At 52.3% G+C, this 13,961-nt stretch overlaps 1 non-coding gene and 2 pseudogenes across 1 annotated transcript; all 3 read right to left on the minus strand.

The window, feature by feature from the left end:
* On the minus strand, positions 1 to 183 carry LOC144669630 (U2 spliceosomal RNA). Its single transcript, XR_013573703.1, has one exon. It is a non-coding gene; the product is annotated as a U2 spliceosomal RNA (small nuclear RNA).
* A 7,473-nt stretch (positions 184 to 7,656) lies between these two features.
* LOC144669904 (U2 spliceosomal RNA) lies at positions 7,657 to 7,836 on the minus strand (annotated as a pseudogene).
* A 3,347-nt stretch (positions 7,837 to 11,183) lies between these two features.
* On the minus strand, positions 11,184 to 11,362 carry LOC144669902 (U2 spliceosomal RNA; annotated as a pseudogene).
* Positions 11,363 to 13,961: the final 2,599 nt, after the last annotated feature.

Below are 13,961 nucleotides of genomic sequence, written 5' to 3' on the forward strand. Positions count from 1 at the left end.
GGAGGGTGCACCGTTCCCAGAGATACTGCAATACCGGGTCGATGCGTGGAGTGGACGGAGCAAGCCCCTATTCCATCTCCCTGCTCCAAAAATCAATTTAATATATGGTCCCCAGATAAGGGACGTATCAGATATTAAACTGATAAGAACAGATTTTTTTTTTTTTTTTTTTTGTAAAAATATACTTTATTCATAAAAATCTTCAATCACATTCAAAACCATTTCAAAAACAACATTACAAGGGTACAATCCAGGTTAAACTTTTACAAAATGTATCACCAGGTGCATCAGTACAAACAATATTACAGTCATTTACAGCCTTTCATTTTGATCTGTACAGCCCGAGGGGCTCTAAACAGTTCCCAGTCTCTCGGTGCGCTGTGGTAGAAAGGTCTTAGACAGCGACCCTTCCCCATTGCGCCTTTGCGGCAGCTGCCCCAAGCTTTAGTGCGTCCCTCAGCACGTAGTCCTGGACTTTGGATTGTGCCAGTCCGCAACAATCGGTCGGGGACAAATCTTTGTGCTGGAAGACCAACAAGTTTCGGGCAGACCAAAGCGCGTCTTTCACCGAGTTGATGATCCTCCAGCTGCAGTTGATGTTTGTCTCGGTGTGTGTCCCTGGGAACAGCCCGTAGAGCACAGAGTCCTGTGTCACAGAACTGCTCGGGATGAACCTCGACAGCAACCACTGCATCTCTCTCCAGACTTTCTTTGCAAAGGCACAATCCACAAGGAGGTGAACAACGGTCTCTTCCCCACCACAGCCACCTCGAGGGCATCGTGCAGAGGGGGTGAGACTCCTGGCGTGTAGGAAGGATCTGACGGGGAGGGCCTTTCTCACCACCAGCCAAGCTACGTCTTGGTGCTTGTTGGAAAGTTCTGGCGATGAGGCATTCTGCCAAATGACTTTGACAGTCTGCTCGGGGAACCATCCCACAGGGTCCACCCTCTCCTTATCCCTCAGGGCCTCTAGGACGTTACGTGCTGACCACTGCCTGATGGACTTGTGGTCAAAGGTGTTTTTCTGCATAAATTTTTCCACCAGGGACAGGTGGTACGGCACGGTCCAACTACTTGGAGCGTTCCGCGGCAGCGTGGCCAGACCCATCCTTCGCAACACCGGGGACAGGTAGAACCTCAGCACGTAGTGACACTTGGTGTTTGCGTACTGAGGGTCTACGCACCGCTTGATGCAGCCGCACACAAAGGTGGCCATCAGTATGAGGGCGATGTTGGGCACGTTTTTTCCCCCTTTATCTAGAGGCTTGTACATCGCGTCCCTGCAGACACGATCCATTTTCGACCTCCAGATAAAGCGGAAGATGGCTCGAGTGATCGCCATCGCGCAGGAGTGTGGAATGGGCCAGACCTGCGCCACGTACAGCAACAGCGAGAGTACCTCACACCTGATGACCAGGTTCTTACCCGCAATGGAGAGGGAGCGTCGCTCCCACATGCCCAGTTTCCTTTTCACCATAGCCACTCGCTCCTTCCAGTTTCTAACGCATGCCCCGGTCCCTCCGAACCATATCCCCAGCACCTTCAGGCCGTCAGCCCTGACAGTGAAGGGGACAAAGGATCGGTCAGCCCACTTCCCAAAGAACATGGCCTCGCTCTTCCCACGATTTACCTTGGCTCCCGAGGCCAGTTCGAACTGGTCGCAGACGTGCATCAGTCTGCGCACCGACAGCGGATCCGAGCAGAAGACGGCGACGTCGTCCATGTACAGGGAGGCTTTTACCTGAGTGCCTCCACTGCCTGGGATCGTCACTCCTCTTATGCCCGGATCCTTCCTGATGGACTCGGCAAAGGGTTCTATGCAGCACACGAAAAGGACAGGCGAGAGAGGGCAGCCCTGCCTGACTCCAGATTTAATGGGAAAGCTATCTGTTTCCCACCCATTGATTGAGACTGCGCTACTGATGTTAGTGTAGAGCAGTTGGATCCAATTTCGAATTCCCTCCCCAAAGCCCATTTTGGAGAGCACATCCCCCATGTAGGTGTGCGATATTCTGTCAAAGGCCTTCTCCTGATCCAAGCTGATGAGGCAGGTATCCACACCCCTGTCCTGTACATAGGCAATCGTATCCCTGAGCAGCGCCAGGCTGTCAGAGATCTTCCTGCCTGGCACAGAGCAGGTCTGGTCAGGGTGAATCACCAATTCCAGAGCGGATTTGACCCGGTTGGCGATGACCTTGGACAGAATCTTATAGTCCACATTCAACAGTGAAATGGGTCGCCAATTTCTAATTTCCTCCCTTTCCCCCTTGTGCTTGTAGATGAGGGTGATGATGCCTTTCCTCATGGATTCTGACATGCTGCCGGCCAGGAGCATACTCTCGTACACTTCTAGCAGGTCTGGGCCGATCAAGTCCCACAGAGCCCAATACAACTCCGCCGGCAGGCCGTCGCTTCCGGGGGTTTTACTCTTCTCGAAGGACTCGAGGGCCTTAGTCAGTTCGTCAGGAGTTAGCGGTTTGTCTAGGCTCTCCCGCGTACTGTGGTCTAGGACCTCTGTGATAGAGGACAGGAAGGACTGGGAGGCCGTGCTGTCCGTGGGCTTCACGTCATACAGTCCGGCATAAAAGGATTTGCTGATCCTCAGAATGTAGGACCGTGATGACTTTACTGAGCCGTCTTCTTCCTTCAGGCTGCTGATCACAGAGCGCTCTCTGTGTACCTTTTGGAAGAAGAAACGTGAGCACGTCTCATCCTGCTCCACGGAGCGGACTCTGGAACGGAAGATGATCTTGGAGGCCTCCGAGGCAAAGTGCGAGGCTTGCTGGCCCTTCACCTCTTGGAGCTCCTCCTTGACATCGACCCCCATCGACTGCAGCCGGAGCAGATTCTGCATCTTTTCCTGGAGTCGGGACATTTCCCTCTGTTCCTTTCTAGCTTTCTGGGTGCCTTTGAGGATGAAAAACCTCTTGATGCTTCCCTTGATCACTTCCCACCAGTGTGTCAGGGACTCAAAGAGGGGTTTCACGGTTCTCCAACCTTTGTAATCCCTCTTGAGCTCCTCAATGTTCTCTGGGGTCAGCAGTTGCACATTTAGCTTCCATGCCCCCCTGCCCACCCTCAGGTCTTCCTCCAAGTGGCAGTCCGCCAGTAGGAGGCAGTGGTCAGAGAAGAACACCGGCTTGACGTCGGTGGATCTGACTGTGAATGCGCGGGACACAAACAGGAAGTCTATCCTGGAACGAATGGACCCGTCTGGCCGCGACCAGGTGTATCTACGCTGCGCTCCGTCTGCAGGGTTGCTGAAGACGTCGTGCAGCTTGGCATCCTTAACTGTTTCCATCAGGGATCTGGACGTAGCGTCCAATCTGCTTCCGGCCCTGCCGGATCGTCCAGCCGCATCGATGATGCAGTTGAAGTCCCCGCCCAGAATGACCGGCCTGGAGGTCGCCAGCAGCAGTGGGAGCTGCTGAAAAACCTCCAGCCGCTCAGCCCCTTGTGCCGGGCCGTACACGTTAATTAACCGGAGTGGAGCGTTCTTGTACATTACGTCTGCTACCAGGAGTCGCCCGCCCACCACCTCCTTGACCTCGGAGACGGTGAAGTTGCCTCCCCGCAGCAGAATACCCAGGCCGGAGGAACGAGAGTCGTTTCCGCCCGACCAGATCGATGGCCCGTGGGACCACCATCGTGACCATTGCCTGTAGGAGCTGAGGTGCGGTATCGCACACTCCTGCAGAAACAACAGGTCAGCTTTGACCTTGGCTAGGTAGTCCAAGGTCGCAACACATCGCGTAGTAGATTTAATGCTACGCACATTTATGGATACAATCTTTAAACCCATATTAAAGCATTTATTCTCCTACCAAACCCACTGTCTCTGAGAGTCCCAGACCTTTAGTCTGCTCCTTCATACCCGTAGTGAGCTCAAATTCCTTCACTTTGGATGGGCTGAGGTAGATCTCCTTGGCCGTGTTCTGCTCCGGTGGCATCTGGAGGTTCACGTAGTGAGCGGATTTTGAGATGACCTTTGCTGGAGAAGCTTCTCCAAAACTCACCCCCTCTGGGGGGTTGCTGTTCCCGGCTTCCTGGAGCTGGGGTGCGATGATTGCCTCACTGCTCCCAGATTCCAGGGGCTGTGGTGCACTGGCCTCCTCAGGTTGCAGGCCAAGTTGGGGTGCGCTGGTCTCCTTGTTGTCTCCAATTTTCTGGAGCTCGGGTGTCTCGTCCTCCAACGCCCTGGAGCTTTGCCGCCTCTTCTGTCGGTGCCGCTCTGGCACTTCATCATCCGAAGAGCTGCTGCCCTTGTCATCCGTGTCGGATGGGAGACGCCTCTTGCCGCTTCTCTGGGAAACGCCTTTGCTTCTTCTTCGCTCCCTCTTACTTTTCTTGTTCTTCACCGTCCGCCACTCCCCCTGCTGCTTTTCCACTGCTGCCTCCTCCTCCATTGATTCGCTGTCCTGAGGGCTGGAAGGTTCAGGGGGTAGTGCTGTTGATTGGCTCTCTGTTGCCTCAATCTCTTTCTCCACCTTGTCTCTCTCTGTGTCCTCCTTTGTCCCGTTGAGCTCCCTGGGGGCCCTGGTGGTTGGAGTGACCCGGAACCTTTCTTCTGCTTCCCCCTGGTCGGCTTTGGCTGCCTGTGCGTAAGTACGGCAGCGTTTGGGGCAGGTCCTGTAGAGGTGACTTGCCTCGCCACACAGGTTGCAGCACTTGGCCTGTTTGCAGTCTTTTGTCTGGTGCCCTTCCTGTTTGCAGATCTTGCAGAGGGAGGCGCTGCAGTTGGCCGCCACATGGCCAGCCTTGCCGCATGAGCGACAATGCTTGGGTTGCCCAGCGTAGACCAGGTAGCCACGGTTTCCCCCGATTGCGAAACTGGAAGGAGGGTGGAAAATGGCTCCCTTACCATCGGTCTTTAGCGTGACCTTAAACAGGCGTTTGCCTGTCCAGATCCCCAAGTCGTCTCGAATCTCCGTGCCGCTCCCCACCTTATCGAAGTACCTGGTGAGGAAGGTGACCACGTCGGCGACAGGGACGAAGGGGTTGTACACATGCACCATCACCTCACGTTCCCGTTGCAACGGCAGAGAAAAGTGCGGCTCCGCCGTCAGGATCTTCATCTCCGGCAGGTCTCTCTTCTCCTCGAACACCCTCAGGAGCCGGACGCAGTCTGCCACTTGCTTGAACGTCACGTCGAAATAACCACCTTTGCGGGAGTCGTGCAGGGTGAAGATCTCCGTAGCTTGGAAGCCGCACGCCTTCAACAGGATCCTCCTGGTGAAGAAGCCCCGATCCATAGGTGATCCTCCTTCGTCACTGTGGTTCACCGTGACTCGGACGGTGATAGGTAACCCACGGTATGGATTTCGATTGCGATTGGTTATAGCCCTTCCATCCCGACCTTGCCTTGGTAGGACCATGGTGTCGCCCCTGCAACACTTGATCTTAGCCAAAAGGCCGAGAAGCGATTCCATTTGCCTTCCTTGTTACCTGCTGTACCTGCATACTAGCTTTCAGCGATTCGTGCGCGAGGACACCCAGATCCCTCTGTGCTGAAGCATTTCTGAAGTTTCTCTCCATTTGAATAATAAGTCGCCTTTTTATTCTTCTGACCAAAATGGATAACCGCACACTTATTAAACTTATTTAACTTAGTTAAACTCCATCTGCCAAATTTTGGCCCATTCACCTAACCTGTCCATATCCATTTGTAAATTTCTTATTTCTTCATTGCAACTTACTTTCCCACCTATTTTGGTGTCATCTGCAAATTTAGCTATAGTACCTTCTACTCCTGAATCCAAGTAAATAGTTGGGGCCCGAGGACCGAACCCTGTGGCACCCCACTAGTTACAGCTTGGCATCCACAAAAGACCCATTTATCTTGACTCTCTGCTTTCTGTTGGTTAGCCAATCCTCTATCCAAGCTAATATATTACCCTTAGCTGCGTGTGATCTTATCTTGTGTATTAATCTTTTGTGCGGCACCTTATCAAATGCCTTCTGGAAGTCCAGACATACTACATCTACAGGATCCCCGTTATCCACTTTGCTTGTCACATCTTCAAAGAACTCTAGCAAATTAGTCAAACACGATTTACTCTTCGTAAAGCCATGCCGACTCTGACGGATTGCATTTTGACTTGCATTTTAGGAAGGTAGTGGAGGCATTGGAGAGAGTGCAGAAGAGGTTTACGAGTTTGGTTCCAGGGGCGAGGAAGTTGAGTTATGAAGTAAGATTGGAGAAGTTGGGACTGTATTCCTTGGGGAAAAGAAGTCTGAGAGGAGACTTGATAGAGGTATTGAAAATCATGAGGGGTCTGGAGAGAGTAGATAGGGAGAAACTGTTTGCACCGGGGCAAGGATCGAGAAGGAGAGGGCACAGGTTTAAAGTAACTGGCAAAAGAAGCAAAAGCGATAGGAGCAGCGAGCGGTCAGGGTCTGGAATGCACCACCTGATAGCGCGGCGGAGGCAGGTTCAATTGAAGAGGGAATGAGATGATTATTTGAAAAGAAAGCATGTGCCGGGTTACGTGGAGAAGGCAGGAGAAAGGCACGAGGTGAAATGTTCACCGGGAGAGCTGGTGCAGGCACGACGGGCGGAATGGGCTCCTTGTGCAATGTAAGGATTGTGTGAATGTGGATGTAGAGGTTTCGGAGTAGCTGTGTAAAGTGTGTGAGCTTTGAGGTGTGAGTTTTGATTGTTGCTGTGTCAGCAGCAGCAGCGGCAGCGGCAGCAGAGAGCTGGTTTAAAATGTTGTGAGGCGAAAGGTGCAGCTGAGAGAGTGTTTGAGAGGTGTATTTGCAAGTGAAAGCTGTTTTTGTATAAGTGAGGTAGAGTGTTTGTGAGATGAGAGTGCTGTCTGTGAGTGTTGGGTGAGCGTGCGTGTTTTTTGTGTGTAGCTGCTGCGGGTGAGTGAGTGAGAGAGAGAGAGAGAGAGAGAGAGAAAGAAAGAAAGTTGGATAAAAACAAAAAGCTAAAAGCTACTGCGGATGCTGGAAATCCAAAACAAAATAAAAACAGAATTACCTGGAAAAACTCAGCAAGTCTGGCAGCATCGGCGGAGAAGAAACCAGTCAACGTTTCGAGCCCTCATGGCCCTTCAGCAGAACTGAAGCATAGTTTCAACAAGGGAGAAATATAAATTGGTTTAAGGTGGGTGGGGGGGGAAGAGACACATTGAGGGTGTAGTGTGAGCAGATAATCAAAAGATGTCAGAGACAAAAGGGTCAAAGAGGTGTTGAAGGTGGTGGTCTTTGTCTGAGAAAAGTGCTAATTAAGAATGACTAAAGACCTTTAGTCTTTCCACCCCACCCCCACTAGAGCTGTACTTTGAATATCCTGTCTTGCATTCTTAATTAGCACTTTTCTCAGACAAAGACCACCACCTTCAACACCTCTTTGACCCTTTTGTCTCTGACATCTTTTGATTATCTGCTCACACCACACCCTCAATGTGTCTCTTCCCCCCCACCCACCTTAAACCAATTTATATTTCTCCCTTGTTGAAACTATGCTTCAGTTCTGCTGAAGGGCCATGAGGGCTCGAAACGTTGACTGATTTCTTCTCCGCCGATGCTGCCAGACTTGCTGAGTTTTTCCAAAGAAAGTTGGATTTTGGAACATGTACATGTTGAGAAGTAAAGAAAGCAGATGTTTGTAAGAAAACTATTTTTAGCATTGAAAATCCCCTGGAAAGGGGAGGGTGCACCGTTCCCAGAGATACTGCAATACCGGGTCGATGCGTGGAGTGGACGGAGCAAGCCCCTATTCCATCTCCCTGCTCCAAAAATCAATTTAATATATGGTCCCCAGATAAGGGACGTATCAGATATTAAACTGATAAGAACAGATTTTTTTTTTTTTTTTTGTAAAAATATACTTTATTCATAAAAATCTTCAATCACATTCAAAACCATTTCAAAAACAACATTACAAGGGTACAATCCAGGTTAAACTTTTACAAAATGTATCACCAGGTGCATCAGTACAAACAATATTACAGTCATTTACAGCCTTTCATTTTGATCTGTACAGCCCGAGGGGCTCTAAACAGTTCCCAGTCTCTCGGTGCGCTGTGGTAGAAAGGTCTTAGACAGCGACCCTTCCCCATTGCGCCTTTGCGGCAGCTGCCCCAAGCTTTAGTGCGTCCCTCAGCACGTAGTCCTGGACTTTGGATTGTGCCAGTCCGCAACAATCGGTCGGGGACAACTCTTTGTGCTGGAAGACCGACAAGTTTCGGGCAGACCAAAGCGCGTCTTTCACCGAGTTGATGATCCTCCAGCTGCAGTTGATGTTTGTCTCGGTGTGTGTCCCTGGGAACAGCCCGTAGAGCACAGAGTCCTGTGTCACAGAACTGCTCGGGATGAACCTCGACAGCAACCACTGCATCTCTCTCCAGACTTTCTTTGCAAAGGCACAATCCACAAGGAGGTGAACAACGGTCTCTTCCCCACCACAGCCACCTCGAGGGCATCGTGCAGAGGGGGTGAGACACCTGGCGTGTAGGAAGGATCTGACGGGGAGGGCCTTTCTCACCACCAGCCAAGCTACGTCTTGGTGCTTGTTGGAAAGTTCTGGCGATGAGGCATTCTGCCAAATGACTTTGACAGTCTGCTCGGGGAACCATCCCACAGGGTCCACCCTCTCCTTATCCCTCAGGGCCTCTAGGACGTTACGTGCTGACCACTGCCTGATGGACTTGTGGTCAAAGGTGTTTTTCTGCATAAATTTTTCCACCAGGGACAGGTGGTACGGCACGGTCCAACTACTTGGAGCGTTCCGCGGCAGCGTGGCCAGACCCATCCTTCGCAACACCGGGGACAGGTAGAACCTCAGCACGTAGTGACACTTGGTGTTTGCGTACTGAGGGTCTACGCACCGCTTGATGCAGCCGCACACAAAGGTGGCCATCAGTATGAGGGCGATGTTGGGCACGTTTTTTCCCCCTTTATCTAGAGGCTTGTACATCGCGTCCCTGCAGACACGATCCATTTTCGACCTCCAGATAAAGCGGAAGATGGCTCGAGTGATCGCCATCGCGCAGGAGTGTGGAATGGGCCAGACCTGCGCCACGTACAGCAACAGCGAGAGTACCTCACACCTGATGACCAGGTTCTTACCCGCAATGGAGAGGGAGCGTCGCTCCCACATGCCCAGTTTCCTTTTCACCATAGCCACTCGCTCCTTCCAGTTTCTAACGCATGCCCCGGTCCCTCCGAACCATATCCCCAGCACCTTCAGGCCGTCAGCCCTGACAGTGAAGGGGACAAAGGATCGGTCAGCCCACTTCCCAAAGAACATGGCCTCGCTCTTCCCACGATTTACCTTGGCTCCCGAGGCCAGTTCGAACTGGTCGCAGACGTGCATCAGTCTGCGCACCGACAGCGGATCCGAGCAGAAGACGGCGACGTCGTCCATGTACAGGGAGGCTTTTACCTGAGTGCCTCCACTGCCTGGGATCGTCACTCCTCTTATGCCCGGATCCTTCCTGATGGACTCGGCAAAGGGTTCTATGCAGCACACAAAAAGGACAGGCGAGAGAGGGCAGCCCTGCCTGACTCCAGATTTAATCGGAAAGCTATCTGTTTCCCACCCATTGATTGAGACTGCGCTACTGATGTTAGTGTAGAGCAGTTGGATCCAATTTCGAATTCCCTCCCCAAACCCCATTTTGGAGAGCGCATCCCCCATGTAGGTGTGCGATATTCTGTCAAAGGCCTTCTCCTGATCCAAGCTGATGAGGCAGGTATCCACACCCCTGTCCTGTACATAGGCAATCGTATCCCTGAGCAGCGCCAGGCTGTCAGAGATCTTCCTGCCTGGCACAGAGCAGGTCTGGTCAGGGTGAATCACCAATTCCAGAGCGGATTTGACCCGGTTGGCGATGACCTTGGACAGAATCTTATAGTCCATATTCAACAGTGAAATGGGTCGCCAATTTCTAATTTCCTCCCTTTCCCCCTTGTGCTTGTAGATGAGGGTGATGATGCCTTTCCTCATGGATTCTGACATGCTGCCGGCCAGGAGCATACTCTCGTACACTTCTAGCAGGTCTGGGCCGATCAAGTCCCACAGAGCCGAATACAACTCCGCCGGCAGGCCGTCGCTTCCGGGGGTTTTACTCTTCTCGAAGGACTCGAGGGCCTTAGTCAGTTCGTCAGGGGTTAGCGGTTTGTCTAGGCTCTCCCGCGTACTGTGGTCTAGGACCTCCGTGATAGAGGACAGGAAGGACTGGGAGGCCGTGCTGTCCGTGGGCTTCACGTCATACAGTCCGGCATAAAAGGATTTGCTGATCCTCAGAATGTCGGACCGTGATGACTTTACTGAGCCGTCTTCTTCCTTCAGGCTGCTGATCACAGAGCGCTCTCTGTGTACCTTTTGGAAGAAGAAACGTGAGCACGTCTCATCCTGCTCCACGGAGCGGACTCTGGAACGGAAGATGATCTTGGAGGCCTCCGAGGCAAAGTGCGAGGCTTGCTGGCCCTTCACCTCTTGGAGCTCCTCCTTGACATCGACCCCCATCGACTGCAGCCGGAGCAGATTCTGCATCTTTTCCTGGAGTCGGGACATTTCCCTCTGTTCCTTTCTAGCTTTCTGGGTGCCTTTGAGGATGAAAAACCTCTTGATGCTTCCCTTGATCACTTCCCACCAGTGTGTCAGGGACTCAAAGAGGGGTTTCACGGTTCTCCAACCTTTGTAATCCCTCTTGAGCTCCTCAATGTTCTCTGGGGTCAGCAGTTGCACATTTAGCTTCCATGCCCCCCTGCCCACCCTCAGGTCTTCCTCCAAGTGGCAGTCCGCCAGTAGGAGGCAGTGGTCAGAGAAGAACACCGGCTTGACGTCGGTGGATCTGACTGTGAATGCACGGGACACAAACAGGAAGTCTATCCTGGAACGAATGGACCCGTCTGGCCGCGACCAGGTGTATCTACGCTGCGCTCCGTCTGCAGGGTTGCTGAAGACGTCGTGCAGCTTGGCATCCTTAACTGTTTCCATCAGGGATCTGGACGTAGCGTCCAATCTGCTGCCGGCCCTGCCGGCGAGTGTTGGGTGAGAGTGCGTGTTTTTTGTGTGTAGCTGCTGCGGGTGAGTGAGTGAGAGAGAGAGAGAGAGAGAGAGAGAGAAAGAAAGAAAGTTGGATTTTGGAACATGTACATGTTGAGAAGTAAAGAAAGCAGATGTTTGTAAGAAAACTATTTTTAGCATTGAAAATCCCCTGGAAAGGGGAGGGTGCACCGTTCCCAGAGATACTGCAATACCGGGTCGATGCGTGGAGTGGACGGAGCAAGCCCCTATTCCATCTCCCTGCTCCAAAAATCAATTTAATATATGGTCCCCAGATAAGGGACGTATCAGATATTAAACTGATAAGAACAGATTTTTTATTTTTTTTTGTAAAAATATACTTTATTCATAAAATATCTTCAATCACATTCCAAACCATTTCAAAAACAACATTACAAGGGTACAATCCAGGTTAAACTTTTACAAAATGTATCACCAGGTGCATCAGTACAAACAATATTACAATCATTTACAGCCTTTCATTTTGATCTGTACAGCCCGAGGGGCTCTAAACAGTTCCCAGTCTCTCGGTGCGCTGTGGTAGAAAGGTCTTAGACAGCGACCCTTCCCCATTGCGCCTTTGCGGCAGCTGCCCCAAGCTTTAGTGCGTCCCTCAGCACGTAGTCCTGGACTTTGGATTGTGCCAGTCCGCAACAATCGGTCGGGGACAACTCTTTGTGCTGGAAGACCAACAAGTTTCGGGCAGACCAAAGCGCCTCTTTCACTGAGTTGATGATCCTCCAGCTGCAGTTGATGTTTGTCTCGGTGTGTGTCCCTGGGAACAGCCCGTAGAGCACACAGTCCTGTCTCACAGAGCTGCTCGGGATGAACCTCGACAGCAACCACTGCATCTCTCTCCAGACTTTCTTTGCAAAGGCACAATCCACAAGGAGGTGAACAACGGTCTCTTCCCCACCACAGCCACCTCGAGGGCAACGTGCAGAGGAGGTGAGCTTCCTGGCGTGTAGGAAGGATCTGACGGGGAGGGCCTTTCTCACCACCAGCCAAGCTACGTCTTGGTGCTTGTTGGAAAGTTCTGGCGATGAGGCATTCTGCTAAATGACTTTGACAGTCTGCTCGGGGAACCATCCCACAGGGTCCACCCTCTCCTTATCCCTCAGGGCCTCTAGGACGTTACGTGCTGACCACTGCCTGATGGACTTGTGGTCAAAGGTGTTTTTCTGCACCAATTTTTCCACCAGGGACAGGTGGTACGGCGCGGTCCAACTACTTGGAGCGTTCCGCGGCAGCGTGGCCAGACCCATCCTTCGCAACACCGGGGACAGGTAGAACCTCAGCACGTAGTGACACTTGGTGTTTGCGTACTGAGGGTCTACGCACCGCTTGATGCAGCCGCACACAAAGGTGGCCATCAGGATGAGGGCGATGTTGGGCACGTTTTTTCCCCCTTTATCTAGAGGCTTGTACATCGCGTCCCTGCGGACACGATCCATTTTCGACCTCCAGATAAAGCGGAAGATGGCTCGAGTGATCGCCGTCGCGCAGGAGTCTGGAATGGGCCAGACCTGCGCCACGTACAGCAACAGCGAGAGTACCTCACACCTGATGACCAGGTTCTTACCCGCAATGGAGAGGGAGCGTCGCTCCCACATGCCCAGTTTCCTCTTCACCATAGCCACTCGCTCCTTCCAGTTTCTAACGCATGCCCCGGTCCCTCCGAACCATATCCCCAGCATCCTCAGGCCGTCAGCCCTGACAGTGAAGGGGACAAAGGATCGGTCAGCCCAGTTCCCAAAGAACATGGCCTCGCTCTTCCCACGATTTACCTGGGCTCCCGAGGCCAGTTCGAACTGGTCGCAGATGTGCATCAGTCTGCGCACCGACAGCGGATCCGAGCAGAAGACGGCGACGTCGTCCATGTACAGGGAGGCATTTACCTGAGTGCCTCCACTGCCTGGGATCGTCACTCCTCTTATGCCCGGATCCTTCCTGATGGACTCGGCAAAGGGTTCTATGCAACACACGAAAAGGACAGGCGAGAGAGGACAGCCCTGCCTGACTCCAGATTTAATCGGAAAGCTATCTGTTTCCCACCCAATGATTGACACTGCGCTACTGATGTTAATGTAGAGCAGTTGGATCCAATATCGAATTCCCTCCCCAAAGCCCATTTTGGAGAGCACATCCCCCATGTAGGTGTGCGATATTCTGTCAAAGGCCTTCTCCTGATCCAAGCTGATGAGGCAGGTATCCACACCCCTGTCCTGTACATAGGCAATCGTATCCCTGAGCAGCGCCAGGCTGTCAGAGATCTTCCTGCCTGGCACAGAGCAGGTCTGGTCAGGGTGAATCACCAATTCCAGAGCGGATTTGACCCGGTTGGCGATGACCTTGGACAGAATCTTATAGTCCGCATTCAACAGTGAAATGGGTCGCCAATTTCTAATTTCCTCCCTTTCCCCCTTGTGCTTGTAGATGAGGGTGATGATGCCTTTCCTCATGGATTCTGACATACTACCGGCCAGGAGCATACTCTCGTACACTCCTAGCAGGTCTGGCCCGATCAAGTCCCACAGAGCCCAATACAACTCCGCCGGCAAGCCGTCGCTTCCGGGGGTTTTACTCTTCTCGAAGGACTCGAGGGCCTTAGTCAGTTCGTCAGGAGTTAGCGGTTTGTCCAGGCTCTCTCGCGTACTGTGGTCTAAGACCTCCGTGATAGAGGACAGGAAGGACTGGGAGGCCGTGCTGTCCGTGGGCTTCACGTCATACAGTCCGGCATAAAAGGATTTGCTGATCCTCAGAATGTCGGACCGTGATGACTTTACTGAGCCGTCTTCTTCCTTCAGGCTGCTGATCACAGAGCGCTCTCTGTGTACCTTTTGGAAGAAGAAACGTGAGCACGTCTCATCCTGCTCCACGGAGCGGACTCTGGAACGGAAGATGATCTTGGAGGCCTCCGAGGCAAAGTGCGAGGCTT

The sequence above is a fragment of the Cetorhinus maximus genome, chromosome 29, assembly GCF_964194155.1.
Source record: "Cetorhinus maximus chromosome 29, sCetMax3.hap1.1, whole genome shotgun sequence".
NCBI lineage: Eukaryota > Metazoa > Chordata > Chondrichthyes > Lamniformes > Cetorhinidae > Cetorhinus > Cetorhinus maximus.